At 49.2% G+C, this 22,020-nt stretch overlaps 1 long non-coding RNA gene across 2 annotated transcripts in view; it reads left to right on the forward strand.

Moving 5' to 3' along the window:
- Positions 1-22,020, forward strand: part of LOC113599755 (uncharacterized) — a 51,800-nt gene that overhangs the window by 15,373 nt on the left and 14,407 nt on the right. The window contains exon 2 of one of the 2 annotated variants that reach the window (XR_008297734.1): positions 2,593-2,738. This is a non-coding gene — a long non-coding RNA (uncharacterized LOC113599755). The remainder of the gene's footprint in view (positions 1-2,592; positions 2,739-22,020) is intronic. The other variant, XR_008297735.1, reaches the window with a different exon arrangement.

Genomic DNA, 22,020 nt, shown 5'->3' on the forward strand with positions numbered 1-22,020 from the left:
ATAGCCGGCGAGGGTGCTTGGACACTTTGCTTAACTTCAGCCACGTCCCTTTTCCCAGCTGTAAAATAGTATGATAATAACCACCCCCTAGGAATCTCAAGGATATTACAAGGGGAAAATACACAATAATATACAAAGCACTTTGAGCTCCTCTGAAGAGAGACGCACATAAATGGAAGGTGGTGTTCTAAGGTGGAGTAATCACGGGTTTCTCTCCCCTCTTTTTATTTAATTAGGAGAAAACTAGTCATTAAGAAGCCTGGTCTTGTTAAAACTGTGGCCTGGGAAATTGTTCTCTTGGCACCTCATCAGGACTTGTGACATGGCAAGTTTCTGCAAAATGTGGGCAGCAGGGGACCTTCCCGCAGGCTCAGTGACAGGTCTGCAGATTGTGAGGAATTTGCTGTGTGAGGGCCATGGCCTGAGGTGGCTGACGCAGAGCCGGCTTTCCGGTCTCCTGCTCCCCCAGGTCAGCAAGCAGACTGCCCAGCTCAGTCGCGTTACACCCCAGGGTGGTGGAGGGCGGGGGTGGGGGTGGGGGCTGAAGCCACCTTATCTGCACGTTTCAGCTTGCCACAGACCAGGATCCAAGGTCTTCCACCATGGGTCCTCTTGGCTCCACTGGGGTGACCTCAGGGCTCTTGAAAGCACCTTCTGTTTGACCTTTCCTCTCTAACTCGGTACACGGATGAAGAAATCTGCCTACTCTCCTTCAAATTGGTCATAGGAGAGTAGGCGCTTGGGTCCTACATTTGCCCTGCACTGTGCCTCTCTTCCTAAAGCAGCACACCCCCCCTCCCCCCCCCCCCCCCCCGCCCCTTGCTGGAAAGACTCCCTCCTCCCTGCAAGTCCCAAGCCACCCTTTCTCTTGGATTCTCCTGAAAGGCCGCCTCTGCCGGGAAGCCTTCCACAGTCTGTCCAGTCACTGTTGCCCTCTTCCCCTTCTAGACTCTATTCGGTGTGGTGTGGCTTTTGTGTTCGTCCCTGACTCTGGTAGAAGGAAGGGGAGGAAAGTGAGCTGGCGAGAGAAGGACGCCCAGCCAGATGTCACAGCCAGATTTACTAGCACAATGACTTGTGCTGTTTTCCCTGGCAGCATTGACAAAGACAGCAGGAGGTTTTCTGGAAAACCCTGAGATGGGCAGTTCTTTTAAAAATTATGCATTATTTTAAACATGCAGAAAAGATAATGGGCACTCATGTATCCACCCCTCAGATTGCCAGATGTTAATGTGTCACCGCATTTGCCTTAAACATGTTCTTACACATGCTTTAAAAGAAGTGAAACTTTTAGAGATAGCCAAGGCCCTCCTTCTCCACTGGGTCGCCATTTTCCCTCCCTCCTTGGGGTCGCCACTGCCCTTCATCATTTCATAAGAGGCCCTTCACCTGCCTCTGCCGATGGATTTAGGTGACCAGTAAACTGCTGAATTGTAGTATGTAAAACGTGAACTCCTATCTGCATCCCTTCCTTGCACACATTACCGATACCCAGGAAATCCTCTTGACCCAGCCTTCCCCCAGTCTCCACTGCCACCATGGGTCCAAGCCATCATTATCTCGCACCTGGACCATTTGTTCCCTACGACAGCCCTAGACATTTTAGAGTCTTAGTGGGATCATGTTACCCCTTTGCTCAAATCCCACTAATGGCTCCTGATGTAACTCAGAGTAAAAGTCGAAGTCCTTGTGGCCCACAAGGCCCCCTATGTGATATCTGCCCCCACTCCCCCGCCTCTCTGACCTCACCTCCACTGAGCCTGCTTCTCTCTCCCTCTCTCTGGTCCAGCCATGCCGTGTGGCTCACTTTTCCTCAGATGCACCAACCTGACCTTGCCCTGCATTCTCTCTGGCCACTACGCTCTTTTTCCAGATACCCACCTGGTGGAACCTCTCAGGTTCTTCAGTTCTTTGCTAACATTTTACTTCCTAAAGGAGGACAACCTGAAACACCCTAGTTAAAAATGCAACCAATGGCGCGCCTGGGGGGCTCAGTCGGTTAAATGTCTGACTCTTGATTTCGGCTCAGGTCGTGACCTCACGGTTTGTGAGTTTCAGCCCCAGGTTGGGGCTCTGTGCCCAAGGAGACTGCTTGGGATTCTCTCTCTCCCTCTCTCTCTGCCCCTCCCACACATGCTTTCTCTTGCTTTCAAACTAAATAAATAAACATTTTAAGAAAATCATAAACATAATAAAAACGCAACCTCTTCCCTGCCGATACTTCTCTTACCCTGTTGGAATTTCTCTTTGTCCATAGCACTCACTTGCTGGCAAATTGTATACTTACTTATTACATTTATTATGTATTCCCTATCTTTTCCTGCTAGAATGTAAGCTCCACGAGAGTAGAATTTTTGTCTATTTTTGCTCACTGATGTTTCCTTAATCCCTGCAACAGTACCCAGCACATAGGTGCCCCATATTTGGTGGATGATTGAATGAATGAATGAATGAATGAATATAAACTGTCTTCCTGGAGAGGGGTCAGAACTTTCATCAGATTTTCAAAAATGCCTGTGACACACAAAAAAGGATAGGAACCACTGACATGGTAAATCATCAACAAGTTTACTGGAAATTTTTGCTTGCCAGGTAGACTGCCTAATGAAGCAGAAGGTCACGAGAAAGTCATTTTCCTTCTCTGACTTGCGTCTCCCTGGAGAACTACTGCCGGTAGCTACCGGGACCTCCTTCCCTAGGACTGGCACTGAGTGTCCCTGGATCCAGCCCCGAATGAGGTAGGGAGCCAGGGATGCCTTGATGGAGAGTGTGGGCAAGGGCTTTGGCAGTGGGCAGGTTCCAGAGAAGCTGTAACTTTCTTTACTCCTTCTGTGTCTGGGGGCAGAGGCTGGATGTGGCCAAAGCGTCCTGAGCTTCCTTGGGTGAGCTAGGCAAGATGCCCAGACCAACAGGAGTTCTTCCTGCCTTGTAGGCTCAAGTCTAGGCAAGGAGCAAGCTCAGGAAATCACGTAAGAGCCCCAACACGGGGAGACCAGACGTCTGCCTTTGATGCAGAGAGAGATAATAGGTGAGTGGGGGGAACCTGGAAAGCAAAAAGATACCAAAGGCCATCTGGAGGTGATAGTGGGAGTGAATTGGAGGTGAGTCAGCCAGCTCTCAGGGGAGTTAAAAGACAAGTGGGTAATTGTGGGTGCAGCCGGCGGGTCACACAGAGAAAATGAGGAACAAGTGGTTAATTGGGCCCACAAGCCCAGGATCCCACCTGTAATTAGCAAATTGCAGGGCTTTGATATTTGCTTTGGTAACAACCTATGTAGTAAATTGCAGGGAGGAAAACTGCACCCCCAACCTGGGAGGCGACCCTGTGTCTGTATTCCCCAAACCATTGTCTCACAAACACTCGTAGGCAGTACACCCATGAGTGCAATCCCAGCATTGGGGTGAGGGGGCCTTGCACCTTTCTGAAGGCTGACAGCAGCCTGTGACACTTTCTGTGTTCCCCTTTACTCCTGGTTTAAGTTTTGGCCAACTCAGAGGTGGAGTTGAGGCCTCATTCCCTGGTATGGGCTCCCACCATTCACACACTGTTTCCAACGTTCTCTTGAGCCACACAGCCCCTACTGAGGAGTTCCTCTAGCCAGAGATATGACCTAGGAGTGACTATGGGGAATTCCAATGTGAGTGTCATAGGATTGTCTGGGGAGAGACAAGAGAGCCCTGTGGCAGTGTTGTTGAAATCTGTCCATGAGGATGGCCTGTGCTGGTCCCTGATCAGAGATTGGCCTTCACAGATTTCATATCTGTGTTTATCTTTGCAAGCTTCTGAGACGTTCTAACCAGAGTGAAGACCAGAAGTATAGGAAAATTGCTTTGGGATTGTCATGGTAAAACCTTAGGAATTGCCACAGATGCAGAGAGACCGGTGAACACATGCATGGAAAGAGTACTATGCAAAAGTGTCAGGAGACCTGGGTTTGAGTTTGGATTCTCTACTCACTCTTTGTTGGGTCTTATCTAGTCACTTAAACACTTATACATCATCTATGTCAGTTACTGGTCTGTTTTTATTGACTTATTTTTTCTCTTGGTTATGGGTGAACATTTTCTTGCTTCTTTATATGTCTAATAATTTTTTATTATGTGGTAGACATTGTGTAGCTATGTTGTTAAGCATTTGGACTTTGCTATCTTCTTTTAAAGGTGTTAGACTTTGTTTTGGCAGGCAGTTAATTTATTCAGGAAATAGTTTGATCCCTTTGAGTCCTGTCTTTAAGCTTTGTTATGGAGGGTCCAGAGTAACCGTCACTCGAAGAATAGCTCAGCCACTTTACTCAGGTGTAACTCCTCTAGGCGCTCCATTGAATGCCCCAGGTGTTGCCACAGACTCTCCACTTTGGTCGGTACACAACCATTTCCACACCTTGAGAGAGCTTTGGGTTGTTCAGCTTACCACTATTTTCTGGTCATTTCTTTTGCTTGGTCTTCTTGAATTTCACTTTATACACCCATGACCTAATACACAGCAGACTCAAGAGGAGATCTCTGCAGATTTGTGATGTTCTTTTCTGTGTATCTCTTCTCCTTTCTGGAATTGATCCTCAACTCCTAGCCACCTCAGTCTTCTCAAGTCTCTGGACTCTGTCTCCCCTGCTTAGCAAGGCTGCTAGACTATGCTTGTGATTTCCAGATGGAAATTGCCTCCCAGCATAAATCCAGAGTTACTTTAAGGCTCAGCTCATTGATCTTTTCTCTTGGGAATTACAGTTTTACGCTGCTTATTTCTCAGTGTCTTAAAGTGGTTGTAATTCTATCAAGACTAGAAGTTGAAGTCTTCTCAAGTTAATAAAACTGCAGTTTCCCCGAGGTGTAGAAACAGAACATGCTGATATTTGCTTCGAAAGTTAGTTATGATAATTAAAATATGTAAGAGATCGGAAAGCATATATAATAATGCATAAAATAAGCAATGAAGCATAAAATAAGAACACTTAACCAATACTAGTTTCACCTTCTTTTTTCTTTGACATCAATAGTATAAATGGATTTAGCATTTTCATGAAATTGTAGAATTCTAGAGCTGCAAGGGATTTGCTGCAAGAAGATGAGTTGGTCCAAATGCCCCATTTTACAGATGAACAGATAGAGGTTTAGTGAGGAAAAGTGATTTTTCCCAAGACCTTATGACCCGTTAGTAGAAGAAAGACTGGAACTCAGGTGTCCTAGGTTTGAGTCCATGGGGCATCCATTCATTCAGATCATTTATTGAATATTTACTAGGTTCAGAGCACTGAACTAACTGCTTTATTGCCTCTATATAATGTCCTGGTTTGCAGAAATGTTTAAAAATTGATTTGGGACCTTTATAGTAGATTCAGTAAATCAGCGTATGATTGTGGGCTTCTCAAGAGTGGATGGATCTGAATGGCGTTAACTGGAGCAGCCTCCATTGTCTAATGCAAAATGCTTTGGACATTCTAAATGCTTCCAGCATGTAGCTCCCTTGAGATATGCCGTTGTAGTGCTTCAGACATATGAACATGTTAGGTAATTACTGTAGCTTTATGGCTCCATCAACCGTGGTTATAGGGCAACTAAGGATTTGCTCTTCATTCAGCCATTCTAGAGACTCAATGCAGAAATGGATGAGAAAACTTTACAGAAAGTGATCAGGATGTTGCCAGATGTGAAAAAAAGAGCACCATATATGGTGTCAGGAGGCCTGCATCCTAGACCTAGACTTGTTACTTCTCTTTTCTGGGCCCTGATTTTCCTATCTGTAAGTGAAGTGCAATAAACTGGGTGGCCTACAATGTGCATTCTAGCTTGGAGAGGCTTTATATCTGGAGCTCTATGCCGTGCTGTCCCTAGTCATACACATGATGTGGTTTAGGGGTAGTGGTGGGCAGGAGCTGAGTGTGGACAATGTGGAAAGGCATTCTAAACCAAAGGGGGAACGAGAATCGAGGTGATGAAATAGGGGTATGGCTAAAATGGAATTTGTGATCTGATCCACAGCTGGGATGTAGAGAGGAATTTGAGGACCCATGAGCAAGCGCCCTGGGACCCCTGTTTGAGAAACTCTGCATTAAAAGTTGAAAAGTGTCACTTGGTTTGTCCATCCAACATCAGAGATTGCCAACACAAGTGTAAATGATGCAGAGATTAAAAAAGAGAGGTAGGATTGATCAGAAGGTGGATATTCTTGCTGTCTTTCCTTAAGATCACCTCTTGGGGCCCCTGGGTGGCTCAGTTGGTTGAGCGTCCGACTTAGGCTCAGGTCATGATCTCACAGTTCGTGAGTTCGAGCCCTGCGTCAGGCTCTGTGCTGACAGCTCAGGGCCTGGAACCTGTTCAGATTCTGTGTCTCCCTCTCTCTCTGCCCCATCCCCACTCATGCTCTCTGTCTTAAAAATAAATAAAACATTTAAAAAAATTAAATAAAAAAGATCACCTCTGACACAAAAATAGAAAATTTCAAAATATTACATAGAACTCCTCTCTTCTCCGAGAACAATGCTCAGAGTTTTGTACCCTCTGGTTTGCAAACCAGTGGTGAAAGGGCAGAGTGGTAGGTAATATAGGACATGCTGATTAGGAGGAGATTCTAGCCACTTTGAATACCTGGCTTCAGGATTGGAAATTATTCTGTAAGTTGTGAGAGTGATTGAAACTTCACAGGCAAAAGACTTATCTGTTCAGCTCTGTGTTTCAGCTTTCTCTGGTTATGGCATGGAGGAGGGACTGGAGGGTGTAGAGACGGGACTGGCCGGGACACTGGCACAATAGCCCAGGTGACAAAGGATGAACGACAAAACAAGGAAGACCCTGACACAGGGCGAGTGATGGAAGGACTCTGAGAATGAAGAATAGTTGGGACCTGTCTGCTGGCGGACCGGAGGTGAGGGAGGAGCCTGCATTGCTTCTGTGTGTTCACGCCACATAAGGGAGAGCATGGGGATTGCAGAGCCCCCCCTGCACCCCCCCCAAGCCTGAGCAGTGGTTCAAAGTCGTCAAATCTCAGTGTTCATTAAACTCATTCGGAATTTCTTCTATGGCAATAGAAGGATGAGTGCACGTGTTCCCTGGAGCTTTTGTAGGGACTGGTGGATTGGTATATATGAAAGCGCCTAGGATGTGTTAGCATGGGGTTCCCAGGTAATGTTAATTTCATCCATCCAGCTATTTATTCAAATCCATGCAAATTTGGAAGGAAATAATTAGTCCCTTCAGGACCGTGTCAAACATTTCAAATTCATTTCGGGTGAAGAGATGACGGCTGAGGTGTCTCTGTGGGGTCAGCCCACTCCTGGTCACTGGGCTGGGCCACAGTTCAAGGCCCGAAACTTGTTTCTGGCAGCATCAGGTCCCTTTCTTTCCCTTCCTTTCATTACCACCCTCCCGCCCCCCGCCCCAGGCAGTCTACTTCTAGGTCTCTAATGTAGAAAATGACAGAAAGAAAGTCAAAAAGAAAGAAAGGCAGGAAGACAGGCAGGAAGGAAGGAAGGGAGGAAGCAAAGAAAGGAAGAAGGAAAACGAGCATTAAATTGATGAGTTTATTTTCTGTTGGCGTCTGTTGCCAGGCATGGATCCACAGATGTGTAAGAGATCGTGCCAATTCTCTTCTCCAGGACTGGACAGGAGCACCGGGATCGAAGCCCACAGGGTGGCCTTGCCTGGGGGGAGGCATCCGGCCCTGCTGACGGGGCCCCATGGAGCCTCACCTCAGCTACAGATCCTTCATGTGTGAGCAACACCAGGCCCTCTTCCTCGGTCTCCTGCTTGATTTGCACCTCGCTCAAATCATCCAAATCCTCTCCACTGGCCTTTTTCTCAGCTCCAGAGGACCAGTGTCCTGGAGCAGGTGAGACCTCTGTCTGTGCCCCAGGTCACATATCCTCTGGCAAAGTGACTGCAGCTACACTCTCGGAGTCAGAGAAAGCCTGCAGGCTCTGACTTCCTTTCTTTGCTTCCAACCTAAACTGGACGTTGCACTTTTACACACCGACCGTTGAGCGGGCTGCGTCTAAGTCCTTTCCCCTCAATCTGCTGTGGCTGCTTTGACAAGGAGGATGGCAGAAGTGACCCCTAGATTCCCAAACTGGGTCATAAAAAAGCCATGTAGCTTCCGCCGTATGCGCTGGAGACTTCGCTCTCTGATCCACAGTCCCCGCTGAGCCCAGCCTTCTGACCCACCCACGAGCCTGCCATGCGAGTCAACCTAACTCACACCCTTCAGAGCAGCCCGCCTGCCGGCTGAATGCCTCCGCGTAGCTGCGGCTGGTGCCATGTGGAACAGAGCGGCTTGGCCAAGCCCCGCCTGAATTCCCGACCCATAAAAATCATGACTCATGAGATCTCATGAAATGGTAGTTTTAATCTCCTGAATTTTAGGATGGTTTGATATACAGCAATAGACAACCGGAATCCTGGACATCGATGGCAGAAACCTTGCTGATGGCTGTTGACAAATTTAGGCCGATTTCATGTGATTTACCTCATCCGTCTGCTCCTGACCATGAGAATTCCCTTTCGCTTAAAACGTGGATCGAGTTACCTCTTCGCGGAGCCAAAACCTCACCTGGGTTCATGGACGGCTCCGAGGCACAGCAGAACTTGCAAGCTTCCGGGGTCTGGTTTGGTTGTCGGTAAGCGCCCGCATCCAGCCACACACCCCCGCTTATGCCAACAAATGGCTGCATATGCTTCCCTCATCCTAATGATGTGCAAAACTTGTCACAAATTGCAAGTGTGGCTGCAAAAGCCATTTTTTTGTGGATCCGCATAAGCGATGTGGAGACAACATTCGACTAGCATCTCTACATTCAGAAAGGGTATCTTCCTATTTGTTGGTCTGCACCTACCTTCACATGTGGAGTATGGGATTTTCACACGGCTGGTCACTGTCATTTCTGTCCTTAGTTCACAAGGAGAGCTGGAAGAGGGACATTTTAAAATGAATAGGAAGTTGGTGAGAACTGAGGGGGACCAAATCATCGGCCCATTTGTCAGCCTTGATTTGGAGAAAGTTCCCCGTTTCCTGAGTGGGGTGAGTGTAGGGGTAGGGGTGTGCCATGTCCCCGTGATCAAGTGGCGTGCTTGTGTTGTTCTTCTCCCAGGATCCGGACGGGACCGGCGTGAACTTGCAGTCAGAAGTGTGTGGGCTCAGGCCTGGGATATATCATATGCTCGCTTGCTATGTGACCTTAGATGAGTTATTTAATCTCTTTGAGTCTTAGTTTTCGTATTAGTCAAAAGGATACAGTTTTAGGGGCGCCTGGGTAGGGGTGGCTCATTGGGTTAAGCATCTGACTCTTCATTTCGGCTCAGGTCATGATCTCACGGTTGTGGGATCTATGGAGCCCTGTGCTGGCTCTGTGCTGAGCGTGAAGCCTGCTTCAGACTCACTCTTTCTCTCCCTCCCCCCACCGCCCGCCCCTCCTTTGCCAGCATACTCTCTCTCTCTCTCTCTCTTAAAAAAAAAAAAAAATTAAAAAGGATACAATTTTAACCAATTTCACAGGAAATAAGAGGCTCTTAGTTTGGGTTTTGCTAGAAGCAGACCCTGGGACAACAAACGGCCTATTGGGGAGGAGGAGGGAGCACAGGTGGAGGTATGAACAGGGCCACAAAGGAAGGAAGGCAACCAGTAAAGCGCCTGTCATTCAGCCAGCTATCACTGTGGCCACCTGCAGTTTAATCCCCCAGAGACCCTGCTGGAAGAGGCCTGGGGAAATCGAGATGGTTGGTCACCCTCACTCATCTGCCAAAGTATTAAATACGGATGTTGTTTGTAATCAGAAAACGAGAAGGAAGAGCTCCATAGATCTTCAAGGTGCTGAGGAGAAAGTTTCTAGATGTGTCTCCAAAGTCAAGTTTCTTGGAAACTTGCAGAGAAAGTTGCAGTGGAGGGAAATTTGAGCCAGGAGACCCAGAGTCCCATTTATGAACTCTACACGGTGTGGCTTTGGAAATTACTGGAACCTCTCTGAGTCTCAGTTTACTCACCTGAGAAATGATAGCCCGTCCTGTCTTGCTCACAGGGCCGGAGGCTGGAATCAGGCGACATAATGGAATTGGAACGTTTATGTATTTGTGGACACTCAGCACATCCCTGCAGGGTGCCTCAGAGCCACAGTCACCATAGAATACTGTACGTTTAGGTCATCTTGATGAGTAAGTGGGAGGTCAGCCCCGTGGGAATACCCAACATCTCTTCACACGACTGTAGTACCTTGTAGGAGAGTCATGGGATCCTGTTAACTGATAGACAAGGCACGACTGCCCTGGAAACTGAGAACACATCCATCCTTTCAGAAGGTCTCCAAGGCACAAGATTTGTCCCCAGAAACCCAGAGGAAACGATATCCTGATGAAAAGGAAATATCCAAGTCATCGTAACTTTTATAGCCCAAGACTCTGTAATGACCTGCTTGCTTCCTTCCACTGCCTCTCTCCTACCTTGCTCCTGTGGCCTGGGTCCGTTGCCTAGAAACCTGGCTTCTGATGTCACCTGCAGCCTCCCTCCTTCCTCCTCCATTCAGGGCACGGTGGCCTTTTTTTTATTACTTTAGTGTCATACATCAGCCATGCTTGCTGGTGCTGACCTCTGCTGTGGTCTCAACTCAATGTCAAGACTTGGCCCTGGACCTGGTATCTCCCACCTGCCTTTTCCAGAATCAGGTCTATAGATGTGAAGCCTTGGAAGTTGGGGCGTCATGACTTGGGCTCCAATAGATTTCTTTCTTTTTTTTTTTTTTTAATATTTTAATGTTTATTTATTTTTGAAAGAGAGAGAGAGCACGAGCAGGGGAGGGGCAGAGAGAGAGAGGGAGACACAGAATCTGAAGCAGGCTCCAGGCTCTGAGCTGTCAGCGCAGAGCCCGATGCGGGGCTCGAACTCACAAACTGTGAGATCATGATCTGTGCCAAAGTCGGACGCCTAACCGACTGAGCCACCCAGGTGCCCCGGGCTTTAATAGATTTCTGTGTGCCAAGCCTCCTCTTTCGGGGGGCTCCAGGGATTGGCTGCTAAAGGACATAGAGAGAAGGTTTGCATGACTCTTCTGTAGCACATTATGGGGCTTCCAGATTAATGGCTTTCAAACTTCAGCATGCTGAAGAACCTAGGGCACATGTTAAAATCATGTGGTTTCTGGGTCCAGTCCCCCAGAGTTTCTGATTCAATACACTGTAAGAATCTGGTTTTTTAAATGTTTATTTATTGAGAGAGAGAGGGAGGGAGGGAGGGAGGTAGGGAGGGAGAATGAGTGGGGTAGGGGCAGAGAAAGGAGTGAATCCCAAGCAGGCTCTGAGCTGTCAGCACAGAGCCCCACGCGGGGCTCGAACTCATGAACCACGAGATCATGACCTGAGCTGAAATCGAGAGGTGGATGTTCAGCTGACTGAGCCACCTAGGTGCCCCCAAAGCATAATATTTTATTTATACTGAATAAATTATATGCATGTGTTGAACGGAGTACTCACAAGCATTGTAATACCAGATTCTTCAAATATATGTCTCTTTATTCCCTCATAGATATCAGTAAAGCAACTGAGGAAAAAATAACAATGGAAAAGGAGGAAAAATATGAACGTTGCCTTCCTTTAATTCTAGGGTCCTTAATCTGCATTTCTTAAGGAGGTTCTGAATATGTTCAATTCATTACCAAATTTTCTTTTATTATTTAATGCAACATATTGTACCCATTTTGTAGAAGGACAGTTTGGCCAAATTCCTTGGCTTAAAAGAGCCCCATAACCGTGCATTATTCTACCATTTCAAAGCATTTGTACATGTCTCTTTACTTGACCTTCCCAGGAAACTGTGTTGTAGGTAGTAACATTATCTCTATGTCACTGGGGAGGGGATCCAGGCTTGCAGGGGTCATGGGAGCCGCTCCAGGTCACAGAGTGAATAAGTGATGACATCAGGGCCCTACGGGCTGCTCCGGCTCCTGATCTCACCCTCTTCTCAATACCTCCAGCTGCCTCTCAAAGAGACAGCGGCACAACGGAGACCGGAACCAAGGGACCCTGATTGCTGGGGAAGCAAATGGTTTTTCCAGACCCGTGGACACCTCTGCTCCCAAGATTTAAGATCCGTCGTGACAGGTTGCTAGATCCGCCCATCACATCACCTTCCAAGCAGGGAAAAATGAAAAGGGGCCAACTCCTGATGGTTCCTTTAGGACTTTCTGGATGAAACAAGGACAGATGGCGACTTAATTTAAAAGAAATGGAGGGAAAAATAGGAGATAAAAGTGACAAATGGACATAGATGTGTTTCCATAGACGTGGTCGCCTGGCTGCATACCTGCCTTCTGTTTAGCTCTGTCTGTGTCTGGCACCTTTGTCTCACCCCCTCCGGGGCACCCAGGGAGGTGAGGCAGTGAGCACGGACAGCTGGTGGAATTTATGGGACCTGTGTGGCCCCTCTTCCCACCCTCGTGGTAGGAAGGGGAAGCATGATCCATTTCCTCCTGGGTAAACATTTTCACAGGAAGCATTTATCAAATGTCAGCAGGGGCAGTGGAGGGGTCTGGGATCCGTCAGACAAGATCCGCTTCGCTCCTGCTCTCCCAGGCAAAGGCTGTGGGTTTTCTGCTGCACATTCCTGGCCTCTCTGTCTCGTGTCCCATCTTCTCTCAACTGGCCGAGCCAAGGGAGACGAGGACAGACCCCAGAACACCCAAGTCCACTCCATCCTTTTTAATAAACAGGGCTTCTGTCAGGCTGGGCACGTGTAAACATCGCTGAGTGCCCAGATCCTTCCAGAAGAAAGGCTGATGAGGAAATGTCTGGAAAAGCAAGTAAAGCTCCATTACTCCTTGTGTGTAGGACTCTGCTGGTCTTGGAGTCTGAAACCATCCCCCCTCCTCTGGGGGACCCATGACTCGTGTACTTGACTCTTTTCAGGCTGGGGAAGGCTGGCCGGGCAGGACCGATGCCGGGGGTGGTGCTCTCCTGGATTCTCAGGCTGCACCCCCCTCCTGCCAATGCAGAGGAGAGCACCTTCCCTCAGCACTCCTGCTTTTCCCTCACAGTGCCCACAGCCTGGCATCTTTTCTTTGAGGCACAGTATAAAGTAGGAACGCCAGACGGACCTGAATCTCCTCTCTGCTGCCTGTCAAGTGTGTGACCTTAGGCAAGTCACTTCACCTCCCCGTGTCCAGTTTCCTCAGCTGTCATGTCTTTTCATACATCTCCTGGGCACCGTCTCCGTCCTAGGCCCTGTGCTAGTGCTGGATGGATTTGCCGTGGGGACTGAAGGAGACGATTCAGTAAAACACGTAGTAAGTTGTCGGGGAGTAAGTATTCCCAATTGTTGGTGAATATGGTTATTCTCACTGCCATCTCTTCTGTTTGTCCCTGGAGAAGAGTCGAATCCAAAAGGCTGTTTCAGCCTTCCATCCCTCTGACCCTCTCACGCTGCCACATAGGCCCTCTTGCCCCTTCAAGTGGGTCCAGGCTGCTGCCTTCCCAGACTTCTGCGTGGAGCCACAGTCCCCCTGTAGGTCTGTCATTCAACAAAGTTGCAGCGGCTGGTGGGGGGTGGTTTCTGGGGGTGGCGGGCAGGCTGTATAACCGACTGCAGCTAAATCAAAGATAGAAAGTGAGACTCTGGAAGACTCAGAGTAGCATTCCTTCAGGTGAAGAAGAGGGTATTTCCAGCTTGGGGTCTGAAGAAAGCCTTGGAGAAGCTTCATGGAGGAGGTGGTGCTCGGGCCGTGCTATGAAGAAGGGGGAGGATTCGGTGGGTCCTGTGCAAATAGGAAGAAGGGCCACGTGTGAGCTGTGAGGCCTGTTGAAACGCAAAGGAAACCACTTTAGGCCAGAAGTGTGCAGCCCTTGGTTTCTGGGCTGTCAAGTTAATTGTGCAGACGTTTCAAGACTTCCATCATACTGTCAATGACACTTGAACCATTTTCTCACGTGCCATATGTTGTTTGAATTTCACGAAAATAGGGTGAATCAGACAGAGCAAGAGTGATTATACCTGCTTTCCGGATGAGGAAATTGTGACCCAGGGAGGTCAAGGGATTTGACTGAGTCCACGAAGGTGGCCAGTGGGAATGTGGCTCCTTGGTTCCAAGTCCAGAGCACTTTCTGTGGCATAATGCTGCTCCCCCTCTCTTCCCCAGCCCCACACCCTCAGGCTGGTAAAGCTGGTCCTCGGAGCCCAATGAGCTTTGAGCTCAACCCTCGGCCTTGGCTGATGCTGCATGAACTTGCCAGGACTCTGCAGTAGCATCATTGGAGATCCCTTGCTCCTATCAAATGGCTTCTAAGCCATCTTCCATAAGCATATCTTACTCAGAGGAACCTTTCTAGAGCCTAGGAGTGATCGTGTTGTACCCTTGCTTACAGACCTTCAGTATCTAGCCTGCCTCTTTAGGCCCGGCCCAAACTCCTTTACCTGTTCTTCTCTGTCCTTCTGGACCCATCCTGCCCTTTGGGCCTCCCCAGTCTTCTTCCTTGCCGACTTCCCTTGGGCCTCCTGTGCCTGAGACACCGAGTTTCTTGCAGTTCCCCAAATGTCCCAAACTCTCCCCTCACTGTTCTGTGCCTACATTGGCCCTGCAGCTCAGACCCACCACTTAAGTAGCTGTGAATTGAGAGCAAGCTCCTAACTTCACTGGGCCTCAGCTTCATTGTCTGTAAAATGGGGATGATAATAGGACCCATCTTGTGAGGTTGCTGTGTAGACTCATTGGCCTAAAACATGTAATGATGAGCCCAAGTGCTGGGACACGGTAGGTGCTTAGTCAATGTTGTCACTGTTCGCAGTGCAGGAACGACTCTCCCTGACTGGAAATTTCCCTGGCATGTTCTCTCAGTTCCCTTCTCCTGTGGCCCTTCTGGAAAGCCTACCCTCATTGCCTGAGGCGAGTGCCTCTTGCCCTCTCTCCTGTGCTCCTCACACTGTAATGATCTGCCTCAGTAGGCCTCCTCACCGAGCTGCTTGAGGGCAAGGTTTTGCCATTTTCTAGAGCCAGGGCCATGTCTGGGTCACTGTGGTGCCTACCATGCCCAGCACCATGCCCTGTCATGGTCTTAGTATGAGTCTGTGGAAGGAGTTAATGGCATGCGGAGCTGGCTTGTAGGGGGCACAGTCATGGATGTGTTGTGTGAGTGACCTCTGATACCTCTCTCTGTCTTTGTTTCCTGAGAAATAGAATGGATGACTGGCCTCCCTGGTCTTAGGGAGTCCCAAAGATCGCAGTACCGACGACCACACAGGCACAACTCGGGGAGGCGTGACAAGATTTGGAAAGGAAACCCTTAGTTAATGTCCTATCACAAAATGTCAGCATTTGAACCAGAGTGGACATACAGGGACCTTAGAGAGCTCCCTGACAGGGCCTTCATGGGCCCCAGCTCCTTCCATTTGGTATTCTTTTTCTTAAAGATGCCTCCCCCCACTCCCCCACCCCAAATTGCACAAGCTTCAAGGACTCCCAAATCCCAGTGGCTCCTAGCCTTAATCCTTCCCCAGCAAGCTTCCTTGTCTTGTCTGCCTCTGGGACTCTGAGTCAGGAAGGACGACCCTGTCACACTGCCCCCTCCTGGCTTCCCCACCATCACCTGTGCCTGGAGGGCAGCTGTAGGGGGTCGCCCAGATCCATACAGAACACCTCCCATCACCCTCACCCACTCTTCCTCCCCAGGGGTTTGTCAGGTCCTTTGAGCCACCCTGTTGGTGTGGCTCTGAACCCTGCCACATCCCTCCCCACGCATCTCCCTCCCACACTCCGCTTTGGGCCAGCCTCCTCGCGTGAAGGCCTGCTTGGACTTTGGGCGTTCAAGCCTCTCCCTTCCAAGGGCATGGCCTCCAGCTCCATAAACCACAGCTACGGTAAACAGCTTCTGCCCCGAACTTGCACTGCAGGCCCCTGGGTCAGAAAGGCCAGCCGGTCCTTTGACCAGTTTCCACGTGTGAGAAGAGGGGTGATATTCAACACATTCAAACCATTTCCTTAGGGAGGAAATGCCATTTACATAAATAGGCTATTTGAAGGCTACCTATGCACACCCTGCTGGGCCCAGTTCTCAGTCCTGGTTGCCCTTCTCAATCACTCAGGGAGCTGATGCCTGGAGCCTACTCCAGGGATTTTTTTTTTAATTTTAATTTTTTTTAACGTTTTATTTATTTCTGAGAGTGAGAGAGAGACAGAGCGTGAGCAAGGGAGGGGCAGACAGAGACAGAGACAGGATCTGAAGCAGGCTTCTGGCTCTGAGCTCTGAGCTGTCAGCACAGAGCCCGACGCGGGGCTTGAACTCATGAACCGTGAGATCATGACCTGAGCCGAAGTCGGATGCTCAACCGACTGAGCCACCCAGGCGTCCCGAGAGAGATTCGGTTTCAGTTGGTGTGGGAGGTAGCCTTGGTGTAAGGACATTTTACAGCTCCCCAGATGAATCTAATGTGTGGCCAAGACCTAGGACCCCGGCTTCAGGGAACGCATTCTGTGGAAGGCGAAGGCAGAGGAAAAGGAAGAGTGAGGGTTGGAGCAAAATGAGTTTTAGTGTGAGTAACATAACAAGCTTGATGACTCTGCCTCCCAGATTTGACCTGAGGAGATACAACCCTGCCTTCCCCTCCTCCAGCCCCCCAAAGGGGAGGGGGGCCCAAAACTCTGGGTGGGTGGGTGAGGGTCTCTCTGGCTCAGCCCAACCCCCACCCTCTAGGAGGAGAAGAGTTTTAGTTTTAGGGCAGAAGCTCCCCTAACTTTTAGGGGAGCAGGGCAAGTCCTAGCCCTGAATCAGAGGTCATGGACTTGTAGGGCGCTCGAATCAGAGGTTCGGTGTTCGAATTTCCAGCCACACCCCCTCAGCCACCATACACCTGCCCCCTCCTCCTGTCTCCTCTGCTCCAGGGATCGAACCATCATTGTCTTGGTTGTTTAGACTCCAAAATCCACTCGCCCTGGTCTCTGCTTCTATTTTCTCCACATTCAGTTGGTCACCCCATTCAGTGCACTCATCCGCGGATCATTCCCTAAACTGCCCTCCCTTTCCTCCCCAGTCCCACTGCCCAAGGACTCCTCACAATCTCATGCTACTTTTGCTGGAAGCCCCTGCATTAGCTCTGGGCCTTGCCCTAGCACAGTGGTTCTTAAGGTGTCTCCCAGGGACCAGCAGCAGCAGCAGCAGCAGCACTTGGGAACTTGCTAGAAAAGCGAGGTCTCCGGTCCCAGCCCTGCTCATACTGTTCCCTCCCTTGGAAAGCATTTGTACCACTTATAAGTATCTACATCTATTTCTCCTTCGAGAGCCCTCGTTTATGTTGACAGATTGCAAGATTTATCCTAGAGGAACATTTTGCCTTCCTTGACCTCTGTAACATTACTTTCTTCCCTTCTCTCTCTCCCTCTTCTTTTCTTTTTCTTTTTCTGAGTTTTGCCTTTAACACAGGACTTCTCTTAATCATGACTACATATTCAAATCCATTCAAGGAACCTCAAAAAATATGTATACGCAGGCCATACTCCAGAGCAATTAAAGTAGAACTTCAGGAGGAAGCCTATTATCATCTATTTTTAAAGTTCCCCAGATAATTTTAATGTGTACCTGAAATTAAGTTCCTTTCTCATAAAGCAACCGGAGGGAAAACCATGCTGGGAAGACATATGAATTTAAAGTTAAGAGCCCCAGGTTGACTCAGGTCAGGGCTCTGTCCCAACTGGCCATTTAACTTTGGGCGAGTCACTTCCCCTTTCTTGACTTGTGTTTCCCAAGCTACCAGATGAGGCACTGTTTTAGATCAGTGGCTCTCAAAGTTAGTCGATGTCTGGTTCCCCCCCTAGAGATTCCCCTTTAATCATCTGGACCCTAATGTGCAGCCAGCGTTGAGATCCACTCTCATAAACTTTACCCAAGGACCCATAGAAACTGTGTCCAGTGGTTTACTTTGGGGAGAAAAGATGTCTGCCCTTTCAAAAACTTGGACTTCTCTGCCCTGGCTCCTATTCACCTTTCCTCCCCCTAAGGATGAACTCCCTTGCCTGGCTTCAGTGATGAAGGGCAGGGGAAATTTCCTTATCTGATAGTAGGAGAGCCAGAGGTATTCCGAACCTACCACAGGCATCCTTGTTGGGGGTGTGGCTGTCTCAGCAGGAGGTGGATTAAGGACCCGATGAAAATCCTCACCAGAGGCCTGGCAGAGGGTCACTGAAGGGGTCCATTATGCAGCAACCCCGAGGCCCAACCTCATGCTTCTCAGCTCCAAAAAACTTGTCATACCAGCCACAGATGGGGAGACAGGTTTCCCTTCACGGTCAGGTCAGGGTTTTATTTAAAGGCAGGTTTAAGAAGAGAACTCCTAAGTAGCAGAAGACAGGCTGCACGACAGCAGTAGAGAGGGAGGCAGAATGACCCAGCAGTGAGAGGGTGGGGGTGGGGGCAGAGGAAACAGCCTGGTTAGGTAAGGGGTGGGGGCTGGAAGGGAAGCCAATGCTACATAAGCGCCTTTCTGAGGAAGGTGTTACTGATCCCTAGAGACACCCAGCAGCCATCTACAATGGGCCCCTCTGTTTATCTGCACATCAGGCTGTTCCTTTAGGAAGGGAACCAGACCAAGAGCAGGGTAGCCCAGAGGGGAGACCCTCCACCCCAGGGCCAGCAGAGTGGAGAAGATTAAGATAGAGAGATAGTCCCTGAAATCTTCTCCCCGTCCCCCGCCCCCCACGTGCAACGAACCCTTTCTTAGTCCCTGCTATGTTCTTCTTCCACACCTTTCTCTGAAACGATGGATTCCCTCTCCTGGAGACAGGCTGCTGCTGGAGGAGGGAGGGGCAGTGTTTTGCAGTGACAGACATTGCCGGCTTAGGGAGGCCCGGGTTGTTTTGCAGATGAGAAAACAGTGGTGGGGGTGCGGTGTCTGGCCCAGGCCAGACCAGGGAGCCAGGACAGAGGTCAGGCTGTCTGTCTGGAGCTTGGAGCACCAGACCATGCTTCCTGATGACTTTACAGTCTAAGCCATTGAGAAGAAAATACGCATGGAAAGGAGCTTTGTTTTGACTTCTAGACACTGGCAGGGATGACTTTCCCTGTAGAGGGGATGAGGAAGTCACAGGGTAGAGGCTGTAACATGTCTGCACCCCACCGCCTTCCCCGTGAAGTGTCTGGTAAAGGCTGGAGTGTGGGGGGGGGTGTAGTTCTCCACGGTTAAGACTCCCCGGGGTTGTTCCAGGCAGATTGGAAATTTGGGCGCTTGAATGTTGGTCAGGTAAAGATTTCTGGTCCCAAGGAGGAAGAGAAGTCATAAAAGTCACCCATGCGAGGCTCATATCGTGGCTTTAGAGGCATTGGATTCCCTTTGCGAAGCCATTGTTTGGTTGCCTTTGAGGTAAATGGATCATAAGGTCCTTATCTCCTTTTCAAGGCATGGCTGGGGTGGGGATGGGAGGGGAGGGATTTCTGGGTGCTGCATTTGAGGTTCGGTGTGCCCCCCATACTGCATGCAAATGGGAAAAGACATGGAGGTATTTTTGGACCCTTAAATTGTAAAGTAGGCAGAGAATCCCACAGTTGGAAAGGAACTTAGGTCAATTTAGTATCCATCCACCTCAGATGGCCAGACTTACTGGTTTCCCAGATGAGGAGACTGAGACTGTGGGATGTGTGGTGACAGGTTCTCCAGGGAGCTGTTGGCAGAGTCAGGCTCAGAGCAAACTCTATAAGCTCAGCCCCAAGCACTCTCCTTGGTTTTGTGGATGCTTTCTGCCTCAGGACTCCCCTCGGTACCCTTTGTCCTGCTCTTAATATCCCTGCACTCTGGGAGGGCCATCCCTCCCAGCTCTGTGGTTTTTGGCAAATATCTTGACCACGTTGTCACTCAGTCCAACCCAGGTGGGAAGCCAGGCATGACCCAGACTCCTGGAAAACCAGCTGTGGCACCCAGTTGACCCTTCTCTGCCAAATCCACCACTGCTTTGGAAGAAGAACTGGTTGGGGAGAAAGGCTGAGGAGTGTTTACTTGGCTTCGCAACACCTGGAAAAAGGCTTGGCCAATGCAAACCACCCCCTCCCCAAAACCTAGAAAGAATGTAAAGAGGACATGTTCTAAGTGATGAGCCTTGACAAGATCTTCATAGCTTCCTTCCCATTCTAATCTACAGGATTTCTTTTGGAAAAAACAAACAGGAGGAAAAAGTTGAAATGAGGCCACATGGTGGCTGCCCCAAAGAGAGAACAGGCCAAGACAACTACCAACTACATCATTTATGGCTGCCCACGGAAAGTCACTGAGGGACCCACAGATTAAAATGCTCTTTTAGAGAATTTACAAACTGGGAGACCCCTCGGGTCTATCCCACCCGCAAAAGGGGACAGCCTAGGTTCAGAGAAGGGAGGGATGTTGTCCAAAGTCAAACAGCAGGGTGATCACAGCAGGGTCAAGAGAAACCCCAGGTCTTTCCTGCCTGTCTAGTGCTCAGCTCTATCACATGGGCTGTTTGTACAGGTGAAGACCAAGGCCACATCTCTGTGTTGCTCAAGCAGCCACTCATGGCAGCCTGCCAGACAAAAGCATGGGCCAGACTCCTGGCCTGACACTGGCCTAATAACAAACTTCTTTGTTTATTTGATGGATCACACTACCTCTTGAGCTCCTGTGGGGAGGTTAGAGGAAGGCGTACTTCCTGAGATATGGGTGCAATTCCAAGACTCTCCAAAAGCCACCTGAAGGGAAGTGAGCAAGGAGAAGAGAACATTCGTATGGTCAGCTCTGCCACCCGAGGCTCCCTCTAGCATTCCGGAGACACCCCCTTTCAACAGTGGAGGTCAGGCACCTGGTGAGTGATCTCCGACAGGGTGCCCAGGAACTGCCAGGTGCCCCAGGACGGGATTCATGCTGGGGGCGGGGCCTAAATGTGTAGAGGTGATGGGGAAATTCTACGGGAGGGAGGGGGGACAGCATGGGGCTGATTCTAGGGAGACAGGCCTCAGCTGTGGAGGAGAAGGGTGCAGGTGCAAGAAGGTAGGCAGGTAGGGATTCTCCTGGCCTCACCCACCATCTAACTAATGTTGTCATCCATGGAGCTTGGAGGTTAATACAGGCCTAGTCGAAACTAGTCAGTTGGAGAAAGACAAATATCATATGACTTCACTCATATGAGGATTTTACGATACAAAACAGATGAACATAAGGGAAGGGAAGCAAAAATAATATAAAAATAAGGAGGGGGACAAAACGTAAGAGACTCTTAAATACGGAGAACAAACAGAGGGTTACTGGAAGGGCTGTGGTGGGGGGGTGGGCTAAATGGGTAAGGGGCACTAAGGAATCTACTCCTGAAATCATTGTTGCACTAGATACTAACTAATTTGGATGTAAGTTTAAAAAAAATAAATAAATTATATATTAAAAAAAAGAGAATACAGGCTTAGCAATCAGACAAAAGGTCCTGACTCAGCCTTTCTCTAGCTGCACATGCATGGGCAACTTACTCAGCTCGTTAGAGCCTTAGTTTCCTCATTATTAGGATGTGGATTAGAACACCTACCTCTCAGGTCCTTGTGAGAATTCAGTACAGCAACACGTGTCAAATGTTTACCAGGGTCTGGCATTCAATATATCATTGTTGTTGTTGTTGTTGTTGTTGTTGTTATGTTTTTCTTTTAGGGATTCTTTCCAGACCCCATGAAGCTGCTTGTTACAGGACAGGAGTCTTTCTTTTGGCAACTAGGAAGAGATACAATAGAGGGAAAACAATGTCTGTAGTGCTTTTTCGTGGGCCATCACCTGTGTTGCTTTTCACTTCAGCTAGAGTATGGAGCTGTAAGGTGAGGAGGCCTTATAGGTGGCCTGTGGCTACATGATCTCTTACAAATGCTTCCAAGGCACGAAGAGAGGCTGCCTCCTTGTTAGGACATGGGCTGGAGGTGAGGTCCCTCTGTTCCCTGATCTCGCCCAGGCCACCTTTACCGAAAAGCCCCTCTCATACATTTTGTTCGGGTTCCTCACAGTTGGTCTCACAGGGTGGGAAGGGGTTCAGACAGTAAAGTCGGGTCTGGCTCAGGCCTCACCTACCACTTGCCTCTGGGAGCTGCCAGGCT

The sequence above is a fragment of the Acinonyx jubatus genome, chromosome C2, assembly GCF_027475565.1.
Source record: "Acinonyx jubatus isolate Ajub_Pintada_27869175 chromosome C2, VMU_Ajub_asm_v1.0, whole genome shotgun sequence".
NCBI classification, from domain to species: Eukaryota; Metazoa; Chordata; class Mammalia; order Carnivora; family Felidae; genus Acinonyx; species Acinonyx jubatus.